This window comes from Pristiophorus japonicus, chromosome 1 (genome assembly GCF_044704955.1).
Source record: "Pristiophorus japonicus isolate sPriJap1 chromosome 1, sPriJap1.hap1, whole genome shotgun sequence".
NCBI lineage: Eukaryota > Metazoa > Chordata > Chondrichthyes > Pristiophoridae > Pristiophorus > Pristiophorus japonicus.
In genome coordinates, this window is record NC_091977.1 from 264,949,425 (window position 1) to 264,974,044 (window position 24,620).

A 24,620-nucleotide genomic window follows, 5' to 3' on the forward strand; every position below is an offset into this window, starting at 1 on the left:
GATCTGCACCTTTATTTCACAGCTCTCGAGTGCTGCGCTTGCCTGAGACCTGCCTTTATATACCTGTGTGGAACAGGTATGCAGTGTCTCCTGCAAGTGCACCCCTGGTGGTAAGGTATGCTTGTGGTTACAGGTCATATCTAGTTACAGTCATGTATAGCATTGTAAGATACAGTTATGTACAGTAGTGTGAGATACATGACAATACTTATGATCAGAGCCACATAGTTGAATAAATGAAACTTTACTCAGCATAATAACATGAAAATAAAGTACATGCTCCCCTACTCCACTTCAGTGGGTCATCCTGCCTGAATTAATCAGACTAATTCCTCTGCATTCTGCCTTTATAAGTTTCTGGGGTTTACCTGATTCAGCTGTAGCTTCAGTCACAAAAGCTAGAATGCTTTTTAAATGTCTGACATTCTATTTTGTTCCTCGCTGCTTACAGTCAGAAAAAACAAATCAAAAACCTTCCGAAGCAACGGGTATGAGATGTTTATGAATTGTAGAAACAAGTTACCATATTGCTTAATATTTACAGGCTATGAGGAAACAACATTATTAGTATCTTAACTACCTACAGTCTCAACTCCCCCTTTTAGTTTTACTTTCAGCAATACAAAACACTTCTCAAACTCTCTTCTTAAACCCATTCTCTGGAGAAATGGTCAAAGAATTCTGAAACATGACAGAAATACTTGGAGGCAGTTCAGAGGAGGTTCACAAGGTTGATTCCTGAGATGAAGGGGTTGTCTTATGGGGAAAGGTTGAGCAGGTTGGGCCTATACTCATTGGAATTCAGAAGAATGAGAGGTGATCTTATCGAAACGTATAAGATTATGATGGGGTTTGACAAGGTGGATGCTGAAAGGATGTTTACCCTCATGGGGGAATCGAGAATTAGGGGGCATAGTTTCGGAATAAGGGGTCACCCATTTAAAACGAAGATGAGGAGGAATTTCTTCTCTCAGAGGATCATGAATCTTTGGAATTCTATATCCTAGAGAGCTGTGGAGGCTGAGTCATTGAATATATTAAGGCAGAGATAGACAGATTTTTGAACTACAGGGGAGTCAAGTGTTATGGGGAACAGGCAGGAAAGTGGAGTTGAGGCCAAGATCAGATCAACCATGATCTTATTGAATGGCAGAGCAGGCTCGAGGGGCCGAATGGCCTACTCCTGCTCCTATTTCTTATGTTCTTAAGTTCTTATGACTCTCTACAGGAATATTTCCCCATCATTTCTGTTCCATCTCATGCATGGAACTCACCCAGAGCATGAATCTAATTCAACAGGAGCAGCCAGCGGCAGTCGGAGAGGCCCATAAAAGGGCACGACCGTTAGGGAGCGGCCACAGGAGCAGCCAGCGGGAGTTCGAGGAGCTAGCTGGTGCAGATGCAGGGGCAGAAGGTAAACAAAGAAGTAAAAAGAAATCGAGTGTGACATCACAGTCAAGCGGGTAAATGATTGGCTGCTGGATTGGTGAGTATTTGATCTTTTTCTTCTTTTCTTATCAGCAGGAAACCTTTGGCATTTTTGCCAAATTAAGTTAATCAAGGGTTAAGTCATGACAGGAGAGTCCAGACCCGTGTCATGCTCCTCCTGTGCAATGAGGGAAATCAGGGATGCTGACTTCTATGTGAGCAGGAAGTGTGTCCAGCTGCAGCTCCTGACAGACCACATTGCGGCACTGGAGCTGCGCATGGACTCACTCTGAAGCATCCGCGATGCTGAGGATGTCGTGAATAGCACGTTTAGTGAGTTGGTCACACCGCAAGTAAAGGTTACTCAGACAGATAGGGAATGGGTGACCATCAAGCAGAGCAGTGGAAGGAAGGTAGTGCAGGGGTCCCCTGCAGTCATCTCCCTCCAAAACAGATACACTGTTTTGGGTACTGTTGGGGGAGATGACTTATTTGGGAAGGCAGCAGCAGCCAAGTTCATGGCACCATGGGTGACTCTGCTGCACAGTGTCATGTTTGTAACTACAATATAACACCACTGTATTACTGTATACACTCAACTTAGATGCACACCTTGACCACAGGGGGTGAACTTGTGGGAGACACTCCTTACCTGATCACACAGGTATATAAAGGGAGGTCCCACACAAAGTCATAACTTCTGGAGTCCTGTCATAAAGAGTTAAGGTCACAGAGTGGCCTTGTCCCTAGAATGTGCCTTGTGTGGTTTCATGCTGTAGAGTAAGGACTTTACATTGGCGACGAGAAACGGGAAGTCACGACCGACGAGAATGGCCACCGGTAGCACAGAGGAACAGTACTGTGTTGGGGAAGACTGGGATGATTTTGTCGAGAGGCTTCAGCAAAGCTTTGTTACAAAAGACTGGCTGGGGGATGCAGCAGCCGACAAGCGACGGGCTTATCTCTCGACCAGTTGCGGGCCAACGACTTATGCGCTCATGAAGGACTTACTGTCAGCTGAAAAGCTGTCGGACAAAACCTTTGAAGAGCTCAGCAAATTAATCGGGGGGCACCTCAAACCGGCGAGCAGCATGCACATGGCTAGACACAGATTCTACACCCACCGACGTCGTGAAGGACAGAGCATACTGGACTTTGTAGCGGACCTCTGGCGTTTGGCCAGCCTCTGTAAGTTCACAGATGCCTGCAGGGGGGAGATGCTAAGGGACTTCTTTATCGAGGGTATCGGTAATGGTGGAATTTTTCGCAAGTTAATTGAGACCAAGGACTTGACCTTGGAAGCGGCGGCGTTGTTAGCTCAAACTTTCATGGCGGGGGAGGAAGAGACGAAAATGATTTACGCGCGCAATTCTGCCTCTAACACGGCGATGGATCAGGGAGTCAACATCATCAATGCTACTCAGAGCCCCGCAGGCAGGCAGGGGCAGTCCGACATTTACCAGGCAGCAATAGACCCCAGAGCAGGACCTCAACAGAGACAAAGGCAGGCTGAACGGACGTTCACGCCATCACAGTGGACAATGCGGCCCGGGATGGGGCCATGGACACCCACTAATAGGGTACTTAGGAGCAGTCAAAGTGACAGTCAGTGCGGAATTCCTGGCCATAGTCCCTTTGTTCCCAACAATGGAAACTTTAACTCATGCTGGAGGTGTGGGGGAAAACACTCAGCTAGATCTTGCAGATTTCAACAGTTTGTCTGCAGAAACTGCAATCTCAGTGGCCATTTAGCTCGAATGTGCAGAAAACCTGCAACCAGACTAATATATGAGGCAGATGGACCAGAAGAGGGTTCTGTGAGGCAGGATGACTTTTGGGGCAAATCGATGGACGCCAAGGTTCAGCGGGTCCATGTGGCGAATATTCACAGTTCATACACCAAAACGCCACCAATGATGATGAGGGTTTTGTTGAACGGTATCCCAGTACGCATGGAGCTGGACACTGGGGCCAGCCAGTCACTCATGGGCGTTCAGCAATTTGAGAAGCTATGGCCATTCAAAGACAGTAGACCCAAATTAGAAAGTATTGAGACACAATTACGGACTTCCACCAAAGAAATCATTCCAGTGCTAGGCAGTGCAATGATGGCTGTCACACACAATGGGTTAGTGAACTGGCTGCCACTCTGGATTGTCCCGGGCAATGGTCCCGCACTGTTGGGGAGGAGCTGGTTAGTCGAGATGAACTGGAAATGGGGGGATGTTCACGCAATGTCATCTGTGGAGCGAAGTTCGTGCTCACAAGTCCTACAACAATTCGAGTCACTATTCCAACCTGGTGTCGGGACTTTCAAAGGCTCTAAAGTAGTGATACACATCACCCTGGGCGCCAGGCCAGTGCACCACAAAGCGAGAGCGGTGCCGTATGTGATGCGGGAAAAGATCGAGAGCGAATTGGACCGGCTGTTGAGAGAGGGCATCATCTCGCCTGTTGAATTCAGCGACTGGGTGAGCCCCATCGTTCCCGTTCTAAAAGCGGATGGCTCTGTCAGGATCTGTGGCAGCTCCAAAGCCACCATCAATCGAGTGTCCCGACAAGATCAATACCCGCTCCCGAGAGCGGAGGACCTCTTTACCATGATGGCAGGTGACAAGCTGTTCACCAAGTTAGACCTCACTTCAGCCTATATGACCCAGGAACTGGCCGACGAATCCAAACTACTGACCACCATCACCAAGCACAAGGGACTGTTTGCATATAACCGGTGCCGGTTGGCATTCAATCAGCGGACGCGATTTTTCAATGTAACATGGAAAGCCTGCTTAAATCCATTCCGGGAATGATTGTATTCCAGGACGACATCCTCATCACGGGTCGAGACACCGAGGAACACCTCCACAACCTGCAGGAGGTGCTACACCGACTGGACCGGGTAGGCCTGCGACTCACGAAGTCTAAATGCATGTTCTTAGCTCCTGAGGTTGAGTTTCTGGGCAGGAGAGTTGCTGCAGATGGGATTCGGCCCACCGAATCCAAAACAGAGGCGATTTGACGAGCACCCAGGCCCTGCAACACATCGGAGCTGCGTTCATTCCTGGGACTGTTGAACTATTTCGGGAACTTTCTGCCGAACTTGAGTACGTTGTTGGAGCCGCTACACGTGCTCCTGCATAAGGGTTGCGATTGGTTTTGGGGTGACTGTCAGGAACGGGCTTTTGATCGGGCGTGAAACCTACTTTGTTCAAACAAGTTGTTGACCCTGTACAACCCCTGTAAACGTTTCGTTCTGACATGTGATGCATCGTCCTGTGGGGTTGGGTGCGTGTTGCAGCAGGGTAATGCTGAGGGTCAGCTACAACCTGTGGCTTATGCCTCCAGGTCGCTCTCTCAAGCAGAACGGGGATATGGGATGGTCGAGAAGGAAGCACTTGCATGTGTCTATGATGTAAAAAAAATGCATCAGTACCTCTTCGGTAGGAAATTTGAATTAGAGATGGACCACAAGCCACTCACATCCCTGTTGTCAGACAGCAAGGCTGTCAATGCCAACACATCAGCTCGCATACAGCGGTGGGCTCTCATGCTAACTGCTTATGACTACTACATCCGGCACCGGCCCGGCACTGAAAACTGCGCTGACGCGCTCAGCAGGCTCCCACTGGACACCACCAGATGGTCATGGCTGTCGATGCCTTTGACAGTGCAGGCTCCCCCATCACAGCCCACCAGATCAAAATCTGGACAAACAGAGATCCCCTCCTATCCTTGATTAAGAAATGTGTCCTGACTGGGGATTGGGCACCCGCACATGGAGCATGCCCTGAGGAGGTCAGACCGTTCCACAGGCGAATGGATGAGCTCTCCATCCAAGCCGACTGTCAACTATGGGGCAGCTGGGTAGTCATGCCCCAGAAGGGCAGGGAGGCATTCATCAGGGAACTCCACAGTGAGCACCCAGGCATTGTGATGATGAAGGCCATTGCCTGGTCACACGTTTGGTGGCCTGGAATTGATTCAGACCTGGAACACTGTGTTCGCAGGTGCACGACCTGTGCCCAGCTGGGTAATGCCCCCAGGGAGGCCCTGCTCAGCCCGTGGCCCTGGCCCACCAAGCCATGGTCACGCATTCACGTTGACCACGCGGGCCCGTTCATGGGGAAGATGTTCCTCATTGTAGTAGACCCGTACTCGAAATGGATTGAGTGCATCATCCTGAATTCATGCACGTCATCCACCACCCTGGAAAGCCTACGTGCGATCTTTGCAACCCATGGCTTGCTGGACATCCTGGTTAGTGATAATGGCCCGAGCTATGAATTCCGGGAGTTTATGTCGGGCAATGGCATCAACCACGTCAGGACTGCGCCGTTCAAGCCGGCCTCCAATGGCCAGGCAGAACGTGCAGTCCAAATCGTTAAGCAAGGTATGCTCAGGATTCAAGGAGCCTCCCTACAATGCCGCCTATCGCGCCTCCTGCTGGCCTATAGATCCCGCCCGCACTCGCTCACGGGGGTCCCGCCCGCAGAGCTACTCATGAAACGGACACTCAAAACTCGGTTGTCCCTCATCCACCCAGTCCTGACCGACATAGTTGAGGGCAAGCCCAAGTCACAAAACGAGTACCATGACCGAAATTTAATGGGGCGATGTATAGAAATAAATGATCCTGTATTCATCCTCAATCATGCCATGGGGCCCAAATGGCTTGAGGGTACTGTAATTGGAAAAGAGGGGAATAGGGTCATCGTGGTAAAACTCAACAATGGCCAGATATGCCGTAAGCAACTGGACCAAGTAAAAAAAAAGGTTCAGCATGGACATGGAGGAACCTGAAGAAAACCATGAGATGGTGCTCACACTACCACCAGCGAACGTGCAACAAGAGCAATCAGAAGAATGCACAGTCCCTGAGGTCAGCCCGGACAGGCCGGAATCACCACAGGTGACAGACACTCACGTCAGTGTCCAACAACCAGAGCCCCAACAGCGGCGCTCCACAAGGGAGCATAGACCACCTGAAAGACTAAACCTATGATCCCAGTAAGACTTTGCGGGGTGAAAGGTGATGTCATGTTTGTAACTACAACGTAACACCACTGTATTACTGTATACACTCAACTTAGATGCACACCTTGACCACAGTGGGTGAACTTGTGGGAGACACTCCTTACCTGATCACACAGGTATATAAAGGGAGGTCCCATGCAGGGTCATCACTTCTGGAGTCCTGTAATAAAGAGTTAAGGTCACAGAGTGGCCTTGTTCCTGGAATGTGCCTCGTGTGGTTTCATGCTGTAGAGTAAGGATTTTACACACAGGAGGGCAGGAAAAAGAGTGGGAGAGTGTGATAGGGGATTCTATTGTAAGGGGAACAGATAGACGATTCTGCGGCCGCAAACGTGACTCCAAGATGGTATTTTGCCTCCCTTGTGCAAGGGTCAAGGATGTCTCGGAGCGGCTGCAGTGCATTCTGGAGGGGGAGGGTGAACAGCCAGTTCTCATGGTGCATGTAGGTACCAACGATATAGGTAAAAAATGGGATTAGGTACTACAAGCTGAATTTAGGGAGCTAGGAGTTAAATTAAAAAGTAGGACCTCAAAGGTAGTAATCTCAGGATTGCTATCAGTGCCACGTACTAGTCAGAGTAGGAATTGCAGGATAGTCCAGATGAATATGTGGCATGAGGAATGGTGCAAGGGGGAGGGATTTAAATTCCTGGGGAATTGGAACTGGTTCTGGGGGAGGTGGGACCAGTACAAACTGGACAGTCTGCACCTGGGCAGGACCAGAACCAATGTCCTAGGTGGAGTGTTTGCAAATGCTGTTGGGGAGGGGTTAAACTAATATGGCAGGGGGATGGGAACCTATGCAGGGAGGCAGAGGGAAGTAAAAAGGGGGCAGAAGCAAAAGGTAGGAAGGAGAAAAGCAAGAGTGGAGGGCAGAGAAATCAAGGGCAAAAATCAAAAAGGGCCACATTACAATATAATTCTAAAAGGCCAAAGAGTGATTAAAAAAAACAAGCCTGAAGGCTCTGAGTCTCAATGCAAGGAGCATTCGTAATAAGGTGGACGAATTAACTGCTTAGATCGCTGTTAACAGATATGATGTAATTGGGATTACGGACACATGGCTCCAGGGTAACCAAGGCTGGGAACACAACATCCAGGGGTATTCAATATTCAGGAAGGAGAGATGGAAAGGAAAAGGAGGTGGGGTAGCATTAATGACTAAAGAGGAGGTTAATGCAATAGTAAGGAAGGACATTAGCTTGGATGATGTGGAATCTATATGGGTAGAGCTGCGAAACACCAAAGGGCAGAAAACATTAGTGGGAGTTGTGTACAGACCACCAAACAGCAGTAGGGAGGTTGGGGATGGCATCAAAAAGGAAATTAGGGACGCGTGCAATAAGGGTACCGCAGTTACCATGGGTGACTTTAACCTACATATTGATTGGGCTGACCAAACTGGTGGTAATAGTGTGGAGGAGGATTTCCTGGAGTGGAAAAGGGATGGTTTTCTGGACCAATATGTCGAGGAGCCAACTAGAGAGCAGGCCATCCGAGACTGGGTCTTGTGTAACGAGAGGGGATTAATTAGCAATCTGGTTTTGCATGGCCCCTCGGGGAAGAGTGACCATAATATGGTAGAATTCATCATTAAGATGGAGAGCGACGCAGTTAATTCAGAGACGAGAGTCCTGAACTTAAAGAAAGGTAACTTCGATGGTATGCGACGTGATTTGGCTAGGATAGACTGGCGAATGATGCTGAAAAGGTTGACAGTGGATAAGCAATGGCAGACATTTAAAGATCACATGGATGAATTACAATGATTGTACATCCCTGTCTGGCGTAAAAATAAAACAGGAAAGGTGGCTCAACAGTGGCTAACAAGGAAAATTAGGATAGTGTTAAATCCAAGGAAGTGGCATATAAATGGGCCAGAAAAAGCAACAAACCTGAGGACTGGGAGAAATTTAGAATGCAGCAGAGGAGGACTAAGGGTTTAATTAGGAGGGCGAAAATAGAGAATGAGAGTAAGCTTGCAGCGAACATAAAAACTGACTGCAAAAGCTTCGATAGATATGTGAAGAGAAAAAGATTAGTGAAGACTAATGTAGGTTCCTTGCAATCAGAATCAGGTGAATTCATAATGGGGCACAAAGAAATGGCAGACCAATTGAACAAATACTTTGGTTCTGTCTTCACTAAGGAAGACACGAATAACCTCCCGAAAACACGAGGGTCTGAGGGTCTAACGAGAAGGAGGAACTGAGGGAAATCCTTATTAGTCAGGAAATGGTGTTAGGGAAACTGATGGTACTGAAGGCTGATAAATCCCCAGGGCCTGATAGACTGCATCCCAGAGTACTTAAGGAAGTGGCCCTAGAAATAGTAGATGCATTGGTGGTCATTTTCCAAAATTCCATGGACTCTGGATCAGTTCCTATGGAATGGAAGGTAACTAATGTAACCCCACTTTTTAACAAAGGAGGGAGAGAGAAAACAGGGAATTATAGACCGGTTAGCCTGACATTGGTGGTGGGGAAAATGCTGGAATCAATTATTAAAGATTTAATAGCAGCGCATTTGGAAAGCAGTGACAGGATCAGTCCAAGTCAGCATGGATTTATGAAAGGGAAATTATGCTTGACAAATCTAGAATTTTTTGATGATGTAGCTAGTAGAGTGGATAAGGGAGAACCAGTGGATGTGGTGTATTTGGACTTTCAAAAGGCTGTTGACAAGGTCCCACACAAGAGATCAGTGTGCAAAGTTAAGGGACATGGTATTGGGGGTAATGTATTGACGTGGATAGGGAACTGGTTGGCAGACAGGAAGCAAAGAGTGGGAATAAATGGGTCCTTTTCAGAATGGCAGGCAGTGACTAGTGGGGTGCCGCCAAGGTTCAATGCTGGGATCCCAGCTATTTACAATATACATTAATGATTTAGATGAAGGAATTGAACGTAATATCTCCAAGTTTGCAGATGACACTAAGCTGGGTGACAGTGTGAGCTGTGAGGAGGATACTAAGAGGCTGCAGGGTGAGTTGGACACTTAGGTGAATGGGCAAATGCGTGGTAGATGCAGTATAGTGTGGATAAATGTGAGGTTATCCACTTTGGTGGCAAAAACAGGAAGGCTGATTATTATCTGAATGGTGACAGATTAATAAAAGGGGACGTGCAACGAGACCTGGGTACATCAGTCACTGAAGGTAGGCATGTAGGTACAGCTGGCAGTAAAGAAAGCAAATGGCATGCTGGCCTTCATAGCGAGAGGATTTGAGTATAGGAGCAGGGAGGTCTTACTGCAGTTGTACAGGGCCTTGGTGAGACTACACGTTGAGTATTGTGTGCAGCTTAGGTCTCCTAATCTGAAGATGGATGTGCTTGCTATTGAGTGAGTGTAGAAAAGGTTCACCAGACTAATTCCATGGATGGCAGGACTGACATATGAAGAAAGACTGGATCGGCCAAGGCTTATACTCACTGGAATTCAGAAGAATGAGAAACATATAAAATTATGGCAGGACTTGACTGGTTAGATGCAGGAAGAATGTTCCCGATGTTGGGGAGGTCCAGAACCAGGGGTCACAGTCTAAGGATAAGGGGTAAGCCATATAGAACCGAGATGAGGAGAAACTCTTTCACCCAGAGAGTGGTGAACCTGTGGAATTCTCTACCACAGAAAGTTGTTGAGTCCAGTTCGTTGCATATATTCAAGAGGGAGTTAGATGTGACCCTTACGGCAAAGGGGATCAGGGGGTATGGAGAGAAGGCGGGAGTGGGGTGCTGAAGTTGCATGATCAGCCATGATCATATTGAATGGTGGTGCAGATTCGAAGAGCCGAATGACCGACTCCTGCACCTATTTTCTCAGTTTCTATGTTTCTAACACTGATTGCTCTTGTTTAGACCAGTGGTTAGATGAAGAGTTCAGGATTGAGATTCCACCCTGCGAAGCGAGGAGCTGCAGGTATTGAATTTGGATGCCTAATTATTTCCCTTTAAAGTTGGACATCGGTGAGTTGAAATGCCCATGTCAAACATTTGGAAGGGTGCCAATTTCGGTGGGGTGGTGGTGGGGCAGGGTGTAGGAATGTTCATTTGAAAAATGTTACTCTGAATTTCCTAGAGTATGTGGATGTTAGGTCAGGAGAGGTCATGTTTGGCCGTGATGGGATTGAAGGCCGATAAATCCCCGGGGCCTGATGATCTGCATTCCAGAGTAGTTAAGGAAGAGGCCCTAGAAATAGTGGATGCATTGGTGTTATTTTCCAACATTCTATTGACTCTGGATCCATTCCTATGGACTGGAGGGTAGCTAATGTAACACCACTTTTTTAAAAAGGATGGAGAGAGAAAACGGGTAATTATAGACCGATTAGCCTGAAATCAGTAGTGGGTAAAATGTTGGAATCAATTATTAAAGATGAAATTGCAGCACATTTGGAAAGCAATGACAGGATCGGTCCAAATCAGCATGGATTTATGAAAGAGAAATCATGCTTGACAAATCTTCTGGAATTTTTTGAGGATGTAACTAGTAAAGTGGACAAGGGAGAACCAATGGACGTGGTGTATTTGGACTTTGAAAAGGCTTTTGACAAGGTTCCACACAAGAGATTGGTGTGCAAAATTAAAGCACATGGTATTGGGGATAATGTACTGATGTGAATAGAGAACTGGTTGGCAGACAGGAGGCAGAGAGTCATTTTCAGAATGGCAGATAGCGACTAGTGGAGTGCCGCAGGGCTCAGTTCTGGGACCCCAGCTATTTACAAAATACATCAATGATTTAGATGAAGGAATTGAGTGCAATATCTCCAAGGTTGCAGATGACACTAAACTGGGTGGCGGTGTGAGCTGTGAGGAGGATGCTAAGAGGCAGCAGGTTGACTTGGACAAGTTAGGTGAGTGTCAAATGCATGGCACATGCAGTATAATGTGGATAAATGTGAGGTTATCCACTTTGGTGGCAAAAACACGAAGACAGAATATTATCTGAATGGTGGCAGATTAGGAAAAGGGGAGGTGCAACGCGATCTGGGTGTCATGGTACATCCAGTCATTGAAAGTTGGCATACAGGTACAGCAGGCAGTGAAGAAGGCAAATGGTATGTTAGCCTTCATTGCTAGGGGATTTGAGTATAGGGGCAGGGAGGTCTTAGTGCAGTTGTACAGGGCCTTGGTGAGGCCTCACCTGGAATATTGTGTTCAATTTTTGGCTCCTAATCTGAGGAAGGACGTTTTTGCTATTGAGGGAGTGCAGCGAAGGTACACCAGACTGATTCCTGGGATTGCAGGATTGACATATGAGGAGAGACTGGATCGACTGTGCCTGTGACTGTTCCTGTATTGACTGGAGTTTAGAAGGATGAAAGGGGATCTCATAGAAACATATACAATTCTGACGGGACTGGACAGGTTAGATGCAGGAAGAATGTTCCCAATGTTGTAGAAGCACATAACCAAGGGACACAGTCTAAGGATAAGGGGTAAGCCATTTAGGACTGAGATGAGGAGAAACTTCTTCACTCAGAGAGTTGTTAACCTGTGGAATTCCCTACCGCAGAATGTTGTTGATGCCAGTTCGTTAGATATATTCAAGAGGAAGTTAGATATGGCCCTTATGGCTAAAGGGATCAAGGGGTATGGAAAGAAAACAGCAAAGGGGTACTGAGGTGAATGATCAGCCATAATCTTATTGAATGGTGGTGCAGGCTTGAAGGGCCGAATGGCCCATTCCTGCACCTATTTTCTATGTTTCTATGTTTCTATGTTTCTATGTCCGCATTGTAAAATAGCCTGCCTTCACTTACTGGCCAAGCTCATCCATGAAACACGGCCATTTGGACAAATTACGAGAGTGCTGCCAAGAGGATTGGCTAACTAACAGAAAACAGAGAGTCGGGATAAATGGTTCATTCTCTGGTTAGCAACCAGTAACTAGTTGGGTGTCGCAGGGATCAGTGCTGGGACCCCAACTATTTCCAATCTATATAAACGACTTGGAAGAAGGGACTGAGTGTAACATAGCCAAGTTTGCTGACGATACAAAGATGAGAGGAAAAGCAATGTGTGAGGAGGACACAAAAAATCTGCAAAAGGACATAGACAGGCTAAGTGAGTGGGCAGAATTTTGGCAGATGGAGTATAATGTTGGAAAGTATGAGTTCATGCACTTTGTCAGAAAAAATCAAAGAGTATGTTATTATTTAAATGGAGAAAGATTGCAAAGTGCTGCAGTACAGCAGGATCTGGGGTACTTGTGCATGAAACACAATAGGATAGGACGCAGGTACAGCAAGTGATCAGGGAAGGCCAATGGTATCTTGACCTTTATTGCAAAGAGGATGGAGTATAAAAACAGGGAAGTCTTGCAACAGCTATATAAGGTATTGATGAGGCCACACCTGGAATACTGCGTGCAGTTTCGGTTTCCATATTTACGAATGGATATACTTGCTTTGGAGGCAGTTCAGAGAAAGTTCACTAGGTTGATTCTGGGGATGAGGGGGTTGACTTATCAGGAAAGGTTGAGTAGGTTGGGCCTCTAATCATTGGAATTCAGAAGACTGAGAGGTGATCTTATTGAAACGTATAAAATTATGTGGGGGCTTGACAAGGTGGATGAAGAGAGGATGTTTCCACTGATGGGGGAGACTAGAACTAGGGGGCATGATCTTAGAATAAGGGGCTGCCCATTTAAAACAGAGATCAGGAGTAATTTCTTCTCTCAGGGGGTTGTAAATCTGCGAAAGTACCTTCACCACACGGACTGCAATGGTTCAAGAAGATGGCTCACCACCACTTTCTCATACATTTTTTCTTATTCATTCATGCGATGTGGGCGTTGGCAAGGTCAGCATTTATTGCCCATCCCTAATTGCTCTTGAGAAGGCCATCTTCTTAACCTCTGCAGTCCCTCTGGTGAAGGTTCTCCCACAGTGCTGTTCAGGAGGGTGTTCGAGGATTTTGACCCAGCAACGATGAAGAAACGGCGATATATTTCCAAGAATGGTGTGTGACTTGGAAAGGAACTTGGAGGTGATGGTGTTCCCATGCACTTGCTCCCCGTATCCTTCTAGGTGATGGATATGGTGGGTTTGGGAGGTGCTGTTGAAGAAGCCTTGGCAAATTGCTGCAGTGCATCTTGCAGATGGTACACACTGCAACCACGATGCACCCATTGTGAAGGGACTTAATGTTTAAGATGGTGGATGGGGTGCCAATCAAGCGGACTGCTTTGTCCTGAATGGTGTCGAGTTTCTTGAGTGATGTTGGAGCTGAGGTCTGGAGTCGAGTGGTCCTGGCGGAACCTAAACTGAACATCAGTGAGTAGGTTATTGGTGACTAAGTGACGCTTAATAGCAGTTGACAACACATTTCATCACTTGACTGATGATTGGGAGTAGATTGATGGGGTAGTAATTGGCCAGATTGGATTTGTCCTGCTTTTTGTGGGCAGGACATACCTAGGCAGACTTCCACATTGTTGGGTAGATGCCAGTGTTGTAGCTGTACTGGAACAGCTTGGCTAGCAGTACGGTGAATTCTGGAGCACAAGTCTTCAGCATGAGAGCTGGGATTTTGTCGGGGCCCATAGTCTTTGCTATATCTAGTGCACTTGATATCACGTGGAATGAATTGACATGGCTGAAGACTGGCTTCTGTGACGGTGGGGGGTGTCAAGAGGAGCCCGAGATGAATCATCCACTTCTGGCTAAAGATGTTCGCAAATGCTGCCCACATCCCATGAATGAATTTTTTTTTTAAATCAATGGAAGGAATCATCAATGGTGCCATCAAGTGGCGGCTACTCACCAATAACCTGCTTATTGACATTCAATTTGGGTTCCAACAGAACCAGTTGGCTACAGATCTCGTCACAGCCTTGATTCAGTAATGGACACAAGCTGAATGTCAGAGGAGAAGTGAGAGTTCCTAACATTAAGGTAACAGTCAACTGAGTATGGTAGCAAGTGGGTCTAGCAAAACTGAGGGCATTGTGCAGTCACACCTGACACGAGGGTAGCTGGTGGTAGTTTTTGGAGTCTGATCATTGCAGAGTTAGGACATCGCTGCAGGAATTCCGCAGGGCAACATCCTCAGCCTGTCGACATTCAGTTGCTTCTTCATTGACTTTCCCTCCATCATAAAGTCAAGAGCATTGCTGTTCACCGAAAATTGCACGGTGTTTAGCTCCATTCATAATTCCTTGGATCATGACACAGACAGTGCCAGCCTACAGCAGGACCTGGAGAATACTCAGACCTGGGCTGACAAATGGCAGGTAACATTTGCTTCATATAATGTCTGGGCTAATGTAGCTAATGTAACCGCACTTTTAAAAAAAGGAGGGAGAGAGAAAACAGGGAATTACAGACCGGTTAGCCTGACATTGGTAGTGGGGAAAATGCTGGAATAATTATTAAAGATGTAATTACAGTGCATTTGGAAAGCAGTGACAGGATCGGTCCAAGTCAACATGGATTTATGAAAGGGAAATCATGCTCGACAAATCTTCCAGAATTTTTTGAGGATGTAACTAGTAGAGTGGATAAGGGAGAACCAGTGGATGTGGTGTATTTGGACTTTCTAAAGGCTTTTGACAAGGTCCCACACAAGAGATTGGTGTGCAAAATCAAAGCACATGGGATTGGGGGTAATGTATTTTCGTGGATAGAGAACGGTTGGCAGACAGGAAGCAAAGTGTTGTGTATCTGTAAAGCATGCACTCCCATGTCCTGCCACCAGGGAGCGCATCCCTTGAAGTCCCAAGGGATCCCAGCATCCCTTGGGAGCACTGTATATAAGCCGGCCCCTAAGGCCTGTTCCTCACTCTGGAGTGTCTTAATAAAGACTGAGGTCACTGTTACTTTAACCTCCCTGTGTGCAGTCTCATCTGTGTTAGGAACACAATAACTGGCAACGAGTATGCGAATCCAACGCAAAGATGCAGCAAGCTGTGGAAATCCTGGAGAAGTTCAAGGAGGGTGAGGACTGGGAAGCTTATATCGAACGGCTGGACCAGTACTTTGTAGCCAACAAGCTGGACGGAGAAGGAAGTGCTGCAAAAAGGAGAGCAGTTCTCCTCACGGTCTGCGGGGCACCGACCTAAAGCCTCATGAAGAATCTTCTGGCTCCGGTGAAACCCACAGATAAGTCATCTGAGGAGCTGTGTACACTGGTTCGGGAGCATCTTAACCCGAAGGAAAGCGTGCTGATGGCGAGGTATCGGTTCTACACGTGCCAGCGATCTGAAGGTCAGGAAGTGGCGAGCTACATTGCCGAGCTAAGGTGATTTGCAGGACAATGTGAGTTTGATGGCTACCTGCAGCAGATGCTCAGAGACTTTTTTGTACTTGGCATTGGCCATGAGACCATCCTCCAAAAACTTTTGACTGTAGAGACACCGACCCTCAGTGAGGCCATTGTGATAACACCAAACAAATCTCTCAGCACACAAGTGCTAGCAATGTTCATAAATTAACTGGAACTGTGTTTGTGAACAGAAATGTACAGGGCAGAAACCACGAGTCTGCAACTGCTAGCAAGCCTCAGGTGACCCAGATGACTCAGACTCCATAACAAAGGATGAATGCAAGACAATTCACACCTTGTTGGCGTTGTGGAGGCTTCCATTCAGCCCATTTATGCCGCTTCAAAGGGTATGTTTGCAAGAGCTGTGGAACAATGGGGCAACTCCAACGAGCTTGCAGACGAGCTGCAAGCTCTGCAAAACCTGCTAACCACCACGTGGCAGAGGAAGATCGGTCCATGGTGGATCAAAGCAATTTTGAGCCTCGGAGAGAGGCGGCAGAGCCTGAAGTACATGGGATGCACACATTTTCGATGAAATGTCCACCTATAATGCTAAATGAAAAATTGAATGGCTTACCCATAGCCATGGAACTGGACACTGGTGCTAGCCAATCCATCATGAGTAAAAAGATGTTTGAGAGACTGTGGTGCAAAAAGGCACTCAGACCAGCCTGAGCCCTATCCACATAAAACTGAGAATGTACACCAAAGAGCTTATCACTGTCCTGGGCAGCGCCATGGTCAAGGTCACCTACGAGGGCACGGTGCACGAACTGCCACTCTGGATTGTCCCGGGCGATGGCCCCACACTGCTTGGAAGGAGCTGGCTGGGCAAAATCTGCTGGAACTGGGATGACATCCGAGTGCTATCACATGTCGATGAGGCCTCATGTGCCCAGGTTCTGAACAAACTTCCTTCCCTTTTTGAGCCAGGCATTGGAAACTTTTCCGGAGCGAAGGTGCGGATCCACTTGGTCCCAGAGGCATGACCCATTCATCACAATGGGTATCTCACATGATGAGGGAGAGAGTGGAAATTGAGCTGGACAGGCTGCAACGCGAGGGCAGTGAAATTCAGCAAGTGGGCCAGTCCAATTGTCCCAGTACTCAAAAGTGATGGCACGGTCAGGATTTGCGGCGATTATAAAGTAACTATTAATCGTTTCTCGCTACAGGACCAATACCCGCTACCTAAGATGACCTGTTTGCAATGCTGGCAGGAGGCAAGACGCTCACCAAGCTTGACCTGACTTCGGCCTGCGTGACGCAGGAGCTGGAGGAATCTTCGAAGGGCCTCACCTGCATCAACACGCACAAGGGACTGTTCATCTACAACAGATGCCCATTTGGAATTCGGTCAGCTGCAGCGATCTTCCAGAGAAACATGGAGAGTCTACTCAAGTCGGTATCACGCACGGTGGTTTTTCAGGACGACATATTGGTCACGGGTCGGAACACCGTCGAGCACCTACAAAACCTGGAAGGAGGTCTTCCAGCGATTGGATCGCATAGGGTTGTGGCTGAAGAGGTCAAAATGTGTCTTCATGGCAACAGGAGTTTTTGCAGAGAAAGATCGCGGCGGATGGCATTTGGCCCACAGACGCCAAGACAGAGGCCATCAGGAACGCGCCCGAGCCACAGAACATCACGGAGCTGCGGTTGTTCCTGGGACTCTTCAACTATTTTGGTAACTTCCTACCGGGGTTAAGCACCCTCTTAGAGCCCCTGCATGTGTTATTGTGCAAAGGTGAGAACTGGGTATGGAGAAAAAAACAAGTAATTGCTTTTGAGAAAGCCAGAAACATGTTATGCTCCAACAAGCTGCTTGTATTGGATAACCCGTGTAAAAGACTTGTGCTAGCATGAGATGCATCGTTGTACGGAGCCGGGTGTGTATTACAACAAGCTAATGTTGCGGGGGAGTTGCAACCTATTGCCTATGCTTCCAGGAGCTTGTCTAAGGCCGAGAGGGCCTACAGCTTGATTGAGAAAGAGGCATTAGCGTGTGTGCTCGGGGTAAAGAAAATGCATCAGTACTTGTTTGGCCTCAAATTTGAGCTGGAAACTGATCACAAGCCCCTCACATCCCTGTTCGCTGAAAACAAGGGGATAAATACTAATGCCTCAGCCCACATACAAAAGTGGGCACTCGTGCTATCAGCGTATAACTATACCATCCACCACAGGCCAGGCACCGAGAACTGTGCGGATACTCTCAGTCGGCTACCATTGCCCACCATGCGGGTGGAAATGGTGCAGCCTGCAAACTTGTTGATGGTGGTGCAGCCCGCAGACTTGTTGATGGTCATGGAAGCATTGAAAATGACAAATCACCTGTCACGGCCCGCCAGATTAGGACTTGGACCAGTCAAGATCCTCTGCTGTCCCTAGTAAAAAAACTGTGTACTGCATGGGAGCTGGACCAGAATCCCCGTTGAAATGCAAGAGCTAATCAAGCCATTCTAGCGGCGAAAGGACGAGCTGTCCATTCAGGCAGACTGCCTGTTGTGGGGTAACCGCATAGTGCTACCCAAAAAGGGCAGGGAGACGTTCATCTCGGATCTCCACAGCACACACCCGGGTATAGCCAGATCTCACGTGTGGTGGCCCGGTATCTACTCTGACTTAGAGTCCTGTGTATAGCAATGCCGTGTGTGTGCTCAGTTGAGCAACGCGCCCAGAGAGGCACCACTAAGTTTGTGGTCCTGGCCCTCCAGACCATGGTCGAGGATCCATGTCGACTATGCGGGCCCGTTTCTTGATAAAATGTTCCTGGTGGTGGTGGATGCTTTTTCAAAATGGATTGAATGTGAAATAATGTTGGGAAGCACCGCCACCGCTACCATTGAAAGCCTGAGGACCATGTTTGCCACCCACGGCCTGCCTGACATACTGGTCAGTGACAACGGGCCATGTTTCACCAGTGCCGAATTTAAAGAATTCATGACCCGCAATGGGATCAAACATGTCACCTCGGCCCCGTTTAAATCAGCCTCCAACAGGCAGGCAGAGCAGGCAGTACAAACAATCAAACAGAGCCTTAAACGAGTCACAAAAGGCTCACTCCAAACCCGCCTGTCCTGAGTACTGCTCAGCTACTGCACGAGACCCCACTCGCTCACAGGGGTGCTCCCAGCTGAGCTACTCATGAAAAGGACACTTAAAACCAGACTCTTGCTGGTTCACCCCAACCTGCATGATCAGGTAGAGAGCAGGCGGCAGCAACAAAATATAAATGATGGTCGCGCCACAGTGTCACGGGAAGTTGATCTGAATGACCCTGTGTATGTGCTAAACTATGGCCATGGTCCCAAGTGGATCGCAGGCACGGTGATAGCTAAAGAAGGGAGTAGGGAGTAGGGTGTTTGTAGTCAAACTAGACAATGGACAAATTTGCAAAAAGCACCTAGACCAAACGAGGCTGCGGTTCACAGACTGCCCTGAACAACTCACAGCAGACACCACCTTTGTCGAGCCCACAACACACACCCAAAGGATCAATGACACCACCCCAGACCAGGAAATTGAACCCATCACGTCCAACAGCCCAGCAAGGCCAGGCTCACCCAGCAGCCCTGCAGGGCCAACAATACGACAGCCCAGCGAGGGCACAGCCAACACACCAGAACAGACAGTTGTATCGAGGCGGTCGACCAGGGAAAGAAAGGCTCCCGACCGCCTCACCTTGTAAATAGTTTTCACTTTGACTTTGCGGGGGAGTGATGTTGTTTATCTGTAAAGCATGCACTCCCATGTTCCGCCACCAGGGATCGCATCCCTTGAAGTCCCAAGGTATCCCAGCATCCCTTCGGAGCACTGTATATAAGCCGGCCCCTAAGGCCTGTTCCTCACTCTGGAGTGTCTTAATAAAGACTGAGGCCACTGTTACTTTAACCTCCCTGTGTGCAGTCTCATCTGTGTTTGGAACACAATACAAAGAGTGGGAATAAACGGGTCTTTCTCAGAATGGCAGGCAGTGATTTTGGGTTACCGCAAGATTCAGTGCTGGGACCCCAGATTAGGAGATCACACCTTAAGTATTGTGTGCAGTTTTGGTCTCCTAATCTGAGGAAGGACATTCTTGCTATTGAGAGAGTGCAGCAAAGGTTCACCAGACTGAATCCTGGGATGGCAGGACTGACATAGGAAGAAAGACTGGATCGACTAGGCTTATATTCACTGGAATTTAGAAGAATGAGAGGGAATCTCATCGAAACATATAAAATTCTGACAGGATTGTTCAGGTTAGATGCAGGAAGAATGTTCCCAATGTTGGGGAAGTCCAGAACCAGGGATCACAATCTAAGGCTAAGGGGTAAGCCATATTGGACCGAGATGAAGAGAAACTTTTTCACCCAGAGAATTGTGAACCTGTGGAATTCTCTGCCACAGAAAGTTGTTGAATCCAGTTCGTTGGATATATTCAAAAGGGAGTTAGATGTGGCTCTTACATCTAAAAGGATCAGGGCGTATGGAGAGAAGGCAGGAGTGGGATACTGAAGTTGCATGATCAGCCATGATCATATTGAATGATGGTGCAGGCTCGAAGGGCTGAATGGCCTGCTCCTGCACCTATTTTCTATGTTTCTATGTTTCTCCCCCTGACCATCATTGAGTCCCACACCATCAATATCTAGGGGAATCACCATTGATCAGTAGCTTAGAATCATAGAATGGTTACATCACAGAAGAAGGCCATTCGGCCTGTCGAGCCCATGCCGACTCTCAGCTAGTCCCACTCCCCTGCTCTTGTAGCCCTGGTGTTAATATGGCTGGCCCCTGGGCCAACCATATTAACACCATGGCTACAAGAGCAGTGCAGATGCTAGGTATTCTGCAATGAGTGGCTCACCTGATCCCTCAAAGTCTCCCCACCATCTACAAGGTTCAAATCAGGTGTGTGACAGAATACTAACCACCTAACTGGTTGGATGCAACCACACTAGAGAAGCATGATATCATGCAAGACAGAGCAGTTGTTTGATCACAGCTCTTGTCACTGGACTCAATATCCATCCAATTGTGTCAGCCGTGGTTCAGTGGGTAGCACTCTTGCCTCTGAGTCAGGAAGTTGTGGATTCAAGTCCCACTCTAGGGACTTAACCACAAAAATCTCGGCTGACACTCCAGTGCAGTACTGAGGGAGTGCTGCACTGCCGGAGGTGCCATCCTTTAGGCGAGAAATTAAACCGAGGCCCTATCTGACCTCTCAGGTGGATGTAAAATATCCTTGTAGCACTACTTCATTGAAGAGCAGGTGAGTTCTCCCTGGTGTTCTGGCCAATATTTATCCCTCAACCAACATCACTAAAACAGATTATTTCTTTATGGGAGCTTGCTGTGCACACATTAGCTGCTACTTTTCCTATGTTACAACACTGCAAGAGTGGAAAGGATTGGATAGCATTTTGGGACATCCAAATGCAGGCCTTTCTTTTTTTCTCTCTCCATTACTGGCGCGCTGTGCAGAATGTACTATTCACGGGATGCATTGCAGCAAGTCACCAAGCTTATTTTAACTAAGTTTTCATATGTTACCTGTAGATAATTTAACATAATCAAAGCATAATATAAACATAAGGACAAAATGTATGGGGTAAATATTGGTCATTGTTGCAACAATGTTCCAAGGATATCTGAAACTTTCTGGCGCCATATTGACCTGTGGACGATTTCCAGGCACCTGGGGCAGCTGCCTGAAACAGGTGTTTGACCCCTTCATAGAAATTTACAGCACAGAAGGAGGCCATTTCGGCCCATCGTGTCCGTGCCGGCTGACAAAGAGCTATCTATCCTAATCCCACTTTCCAGCTCTTGGTCCATAGCCCTGCAGGTTACAGCACTTTAGGTGCACATCCAAGCACTTTTAAAATATGGTGAGGGTTTCTGTCTCTACCACCCTTTCAGGCAGTGAGTTCCAGACCCCCACAACCCTCTGGGTGAAGAAATTTCCTCTCAAGTTCCCTCAACCTCCTACCAATCACTTTAAATCCATGCCTCCTGGTTGTTGACCCCTCTGAAAAGGGAAATAGGTCCTTCCTATCCACTCTATCTAGGCCGCTCATAATTTTATACACCTCAATAAGGACTTCCCTCAGCCTCCTCTGTTCCAAAGAAAACAAACCCAGCCTATCCAATCTTCCCCCATCGATAAAATTCTCCAGTCCAGGCAACATCCTTTTGAATCTCCTCTGTACACTCTCTAGTGCAATCACATCTTTCCCTTGCATATGCTAATGAAGACCCGGACCTGTTTTAGGACCCATCTGACAAATTGGACTCACCCGAATTTGAATTATACATCGGGGAATCTTTGGCAAAATATTTCTACCGCATTTCTAGCCTAGAAAAAAGGGCGTAACTCTGGCAATACACCAGAAAATGGGCCTGGGCAAAATTGAGCCCTATAGCTCTAGAAATAAACACTCATGCTTGATTTGCTTTTTTATGGCCTTGCTAACCTGTGTCGCAACCTTTAGTGATTTGTGCATTTGTACTCCAAGATTCTTTTGTTTCTCTGCACCATCTAGACTCGTACCCTCCAAGTAATAAGTGACCTCCCTATTCTTCCAAGAAAAATGTAATACCTCACATTTATTTGTGTTGAACTTCATTTTCCAATTCTATGTCCATTCCGCAAGTTTATTAATATCCTCCTGTAACTTGTTGCAGTCCTCCTCAGTACTGACTATCGCCCCTAATTTGGTGCCATCTGCAAATTTAGAAATTGTGCTTTTGATTCCAATGTCTAAATCGGTAATATAAATTGTGAACAACAGTGGTCCCAGCACTGATCCTTGTGGAACACCTACTCTCTGTTTTCTGTTTTGAAGCCAGCTAGCTCTACATTCTGCTACTTGTCCCCTGACTCCGCATTCTCTGACATTGTTCATCAGTTTATTATGGGATACCTTTTCGAAGGCCTTTTGAAAATCGAGATAAATTCCATCTACTGCACTAAAATTGTACACTCTCTCTGTTACCTCTTCAAAAAATTCAATGAGGTTGGTCAAGCAAGACTTTCCCTTTTGAAATCCATACTGACTAGTCATTATTATTATTTTGGTTTCTAGATGTTCTTCTATTTTCTCCTTTAGTAGGGATTCCATTATTTTTCCTGCTATCGATGTTAAGCTGACTGGTCTATAATTCCCTGGACATGTCTATCCCCCTTCTTAAATGTAGGTATTATGTTAGCTATCCATCAGTTCTCTGGTACTACACCTCTTTCTAATGAATTATTAAATATGTGTAATAATGCCTCTGCTATCTCTTCCCTAGATTCTTTTGAAATGCGTGGATGCAATCCATCCGGACCAGGGGTTTTATCCTCTTTTGCATTTGTTTAGTTTATTTAATATATCCCCTCTTTTTATTTTAAATGTAATTATCTCATTACTAATCTCATCATCCAATGTCATGTCCACCTGTTCTATTTCCCTGGTAAATACTGAAGCAAAATAATTATTTAATAGATCTGCCATCTCTCGATCGTTACCTGTGGTATTATCCCTTAATGGCCCTATTTCCATCCCAACCTTCCTTTTTTTATTGCTGTGCCTGTAAAATATTTTACTATTTTGTTTTATGTTCCTTGAAAATTTTTAACTTCATAGTTCCTCTTTGCCTTCCTAATTGTTTTTTTACTTCTCTCCTAATCTTTTCATATTCTCCTTTATCATGCACTCCCCTGCTGTCTATGTACTTAATGTATGCCTCTTTCCTTACCCTCAATTGTTCCCTTATGGTTTTATTCATCCATGGAGTCTCATAAGATCATAAGAATTTGGAGCAGGAGTAGGCCATCAAGCCACTCTAGCCTACTCCGCCATTGATTAAGATTATGGCTGATCTGATCTTGGGCTCAGCTCCACTTCCCTGCACGCTCTCCATAATCCTTCACTCTCTTATTGATCAGAAATCTGTCTATCTCCATCTTAACTATGTTCAATGACCTCCACAGATCTCTGGGGTAGAGAATTCCACAGATTTACAACTCTTTGAGAGAAGAAATTCCTCCTCATCTCAGTTCTAAATGGGCGATCCCCTTTAATCATAAACTATGCCCCCTTGTTCTGGATTCCCCCATGAGTGGAAACACCCTCTCTGTGTCTACTTTGTTGAGCCCCTAAGTATCATATATGTTTCAATAAGATCACCTCTCATTCTTCTAAACTCCAATGAGAATAGGCTCAACCTAATCATCCATTCTTCATAAGTCAACCCCTTCATCTCTGGAGTCAACCTTGTGAACCTTCTCTGAACTGCCTCAAATGCAAATATCTCCAAAATTGTACGCAGTACTCTAGGTGTGGCCTCACCAACACCTGTACAGTTGTAGTAGAACTTCCCTGCTTTTATACTCCATCCCCCTTGCAATAAAGGAATATATTCCATTTGCTTTCTTGATTACACGCTGTACCTGCATACTAACTTTTTGTATTTCATGCACAAAGACCCCCAGGCCCCTCTGAACTGCAGCATTTTGTAGTTTCTCTCCATTTAAATAATAATTTGCTTTTTTATTTTTCCTGCCAAAATGGATAACGTCACGCTTTCCCACATTATACTCCATCTGCCAAATGATTGCCCATGCACTTAGCTTGTCTATATTCCTTTGCAGATTTTTTTGTGTCCTCCCCACAACTTGCTTTCACACCCATCTTTATATCATCAGAAAACTTGGCTACATTATACTCGGTCCCTTCATCCAAGTCATTAATATAGATTGTAAATAGTTGAGGCCTCAGCACTGATCCCTTTGGCACCCCACTAGTTTGCCAACCGGAAAATGACCCATTTATCCCCACTCTCTGTTTTCTGTTAGCCAATCTGTTATCTGTGCTAATATTTTACCGCTAACCCCTTGAGCTCTTATCTTGTGCAGTCACC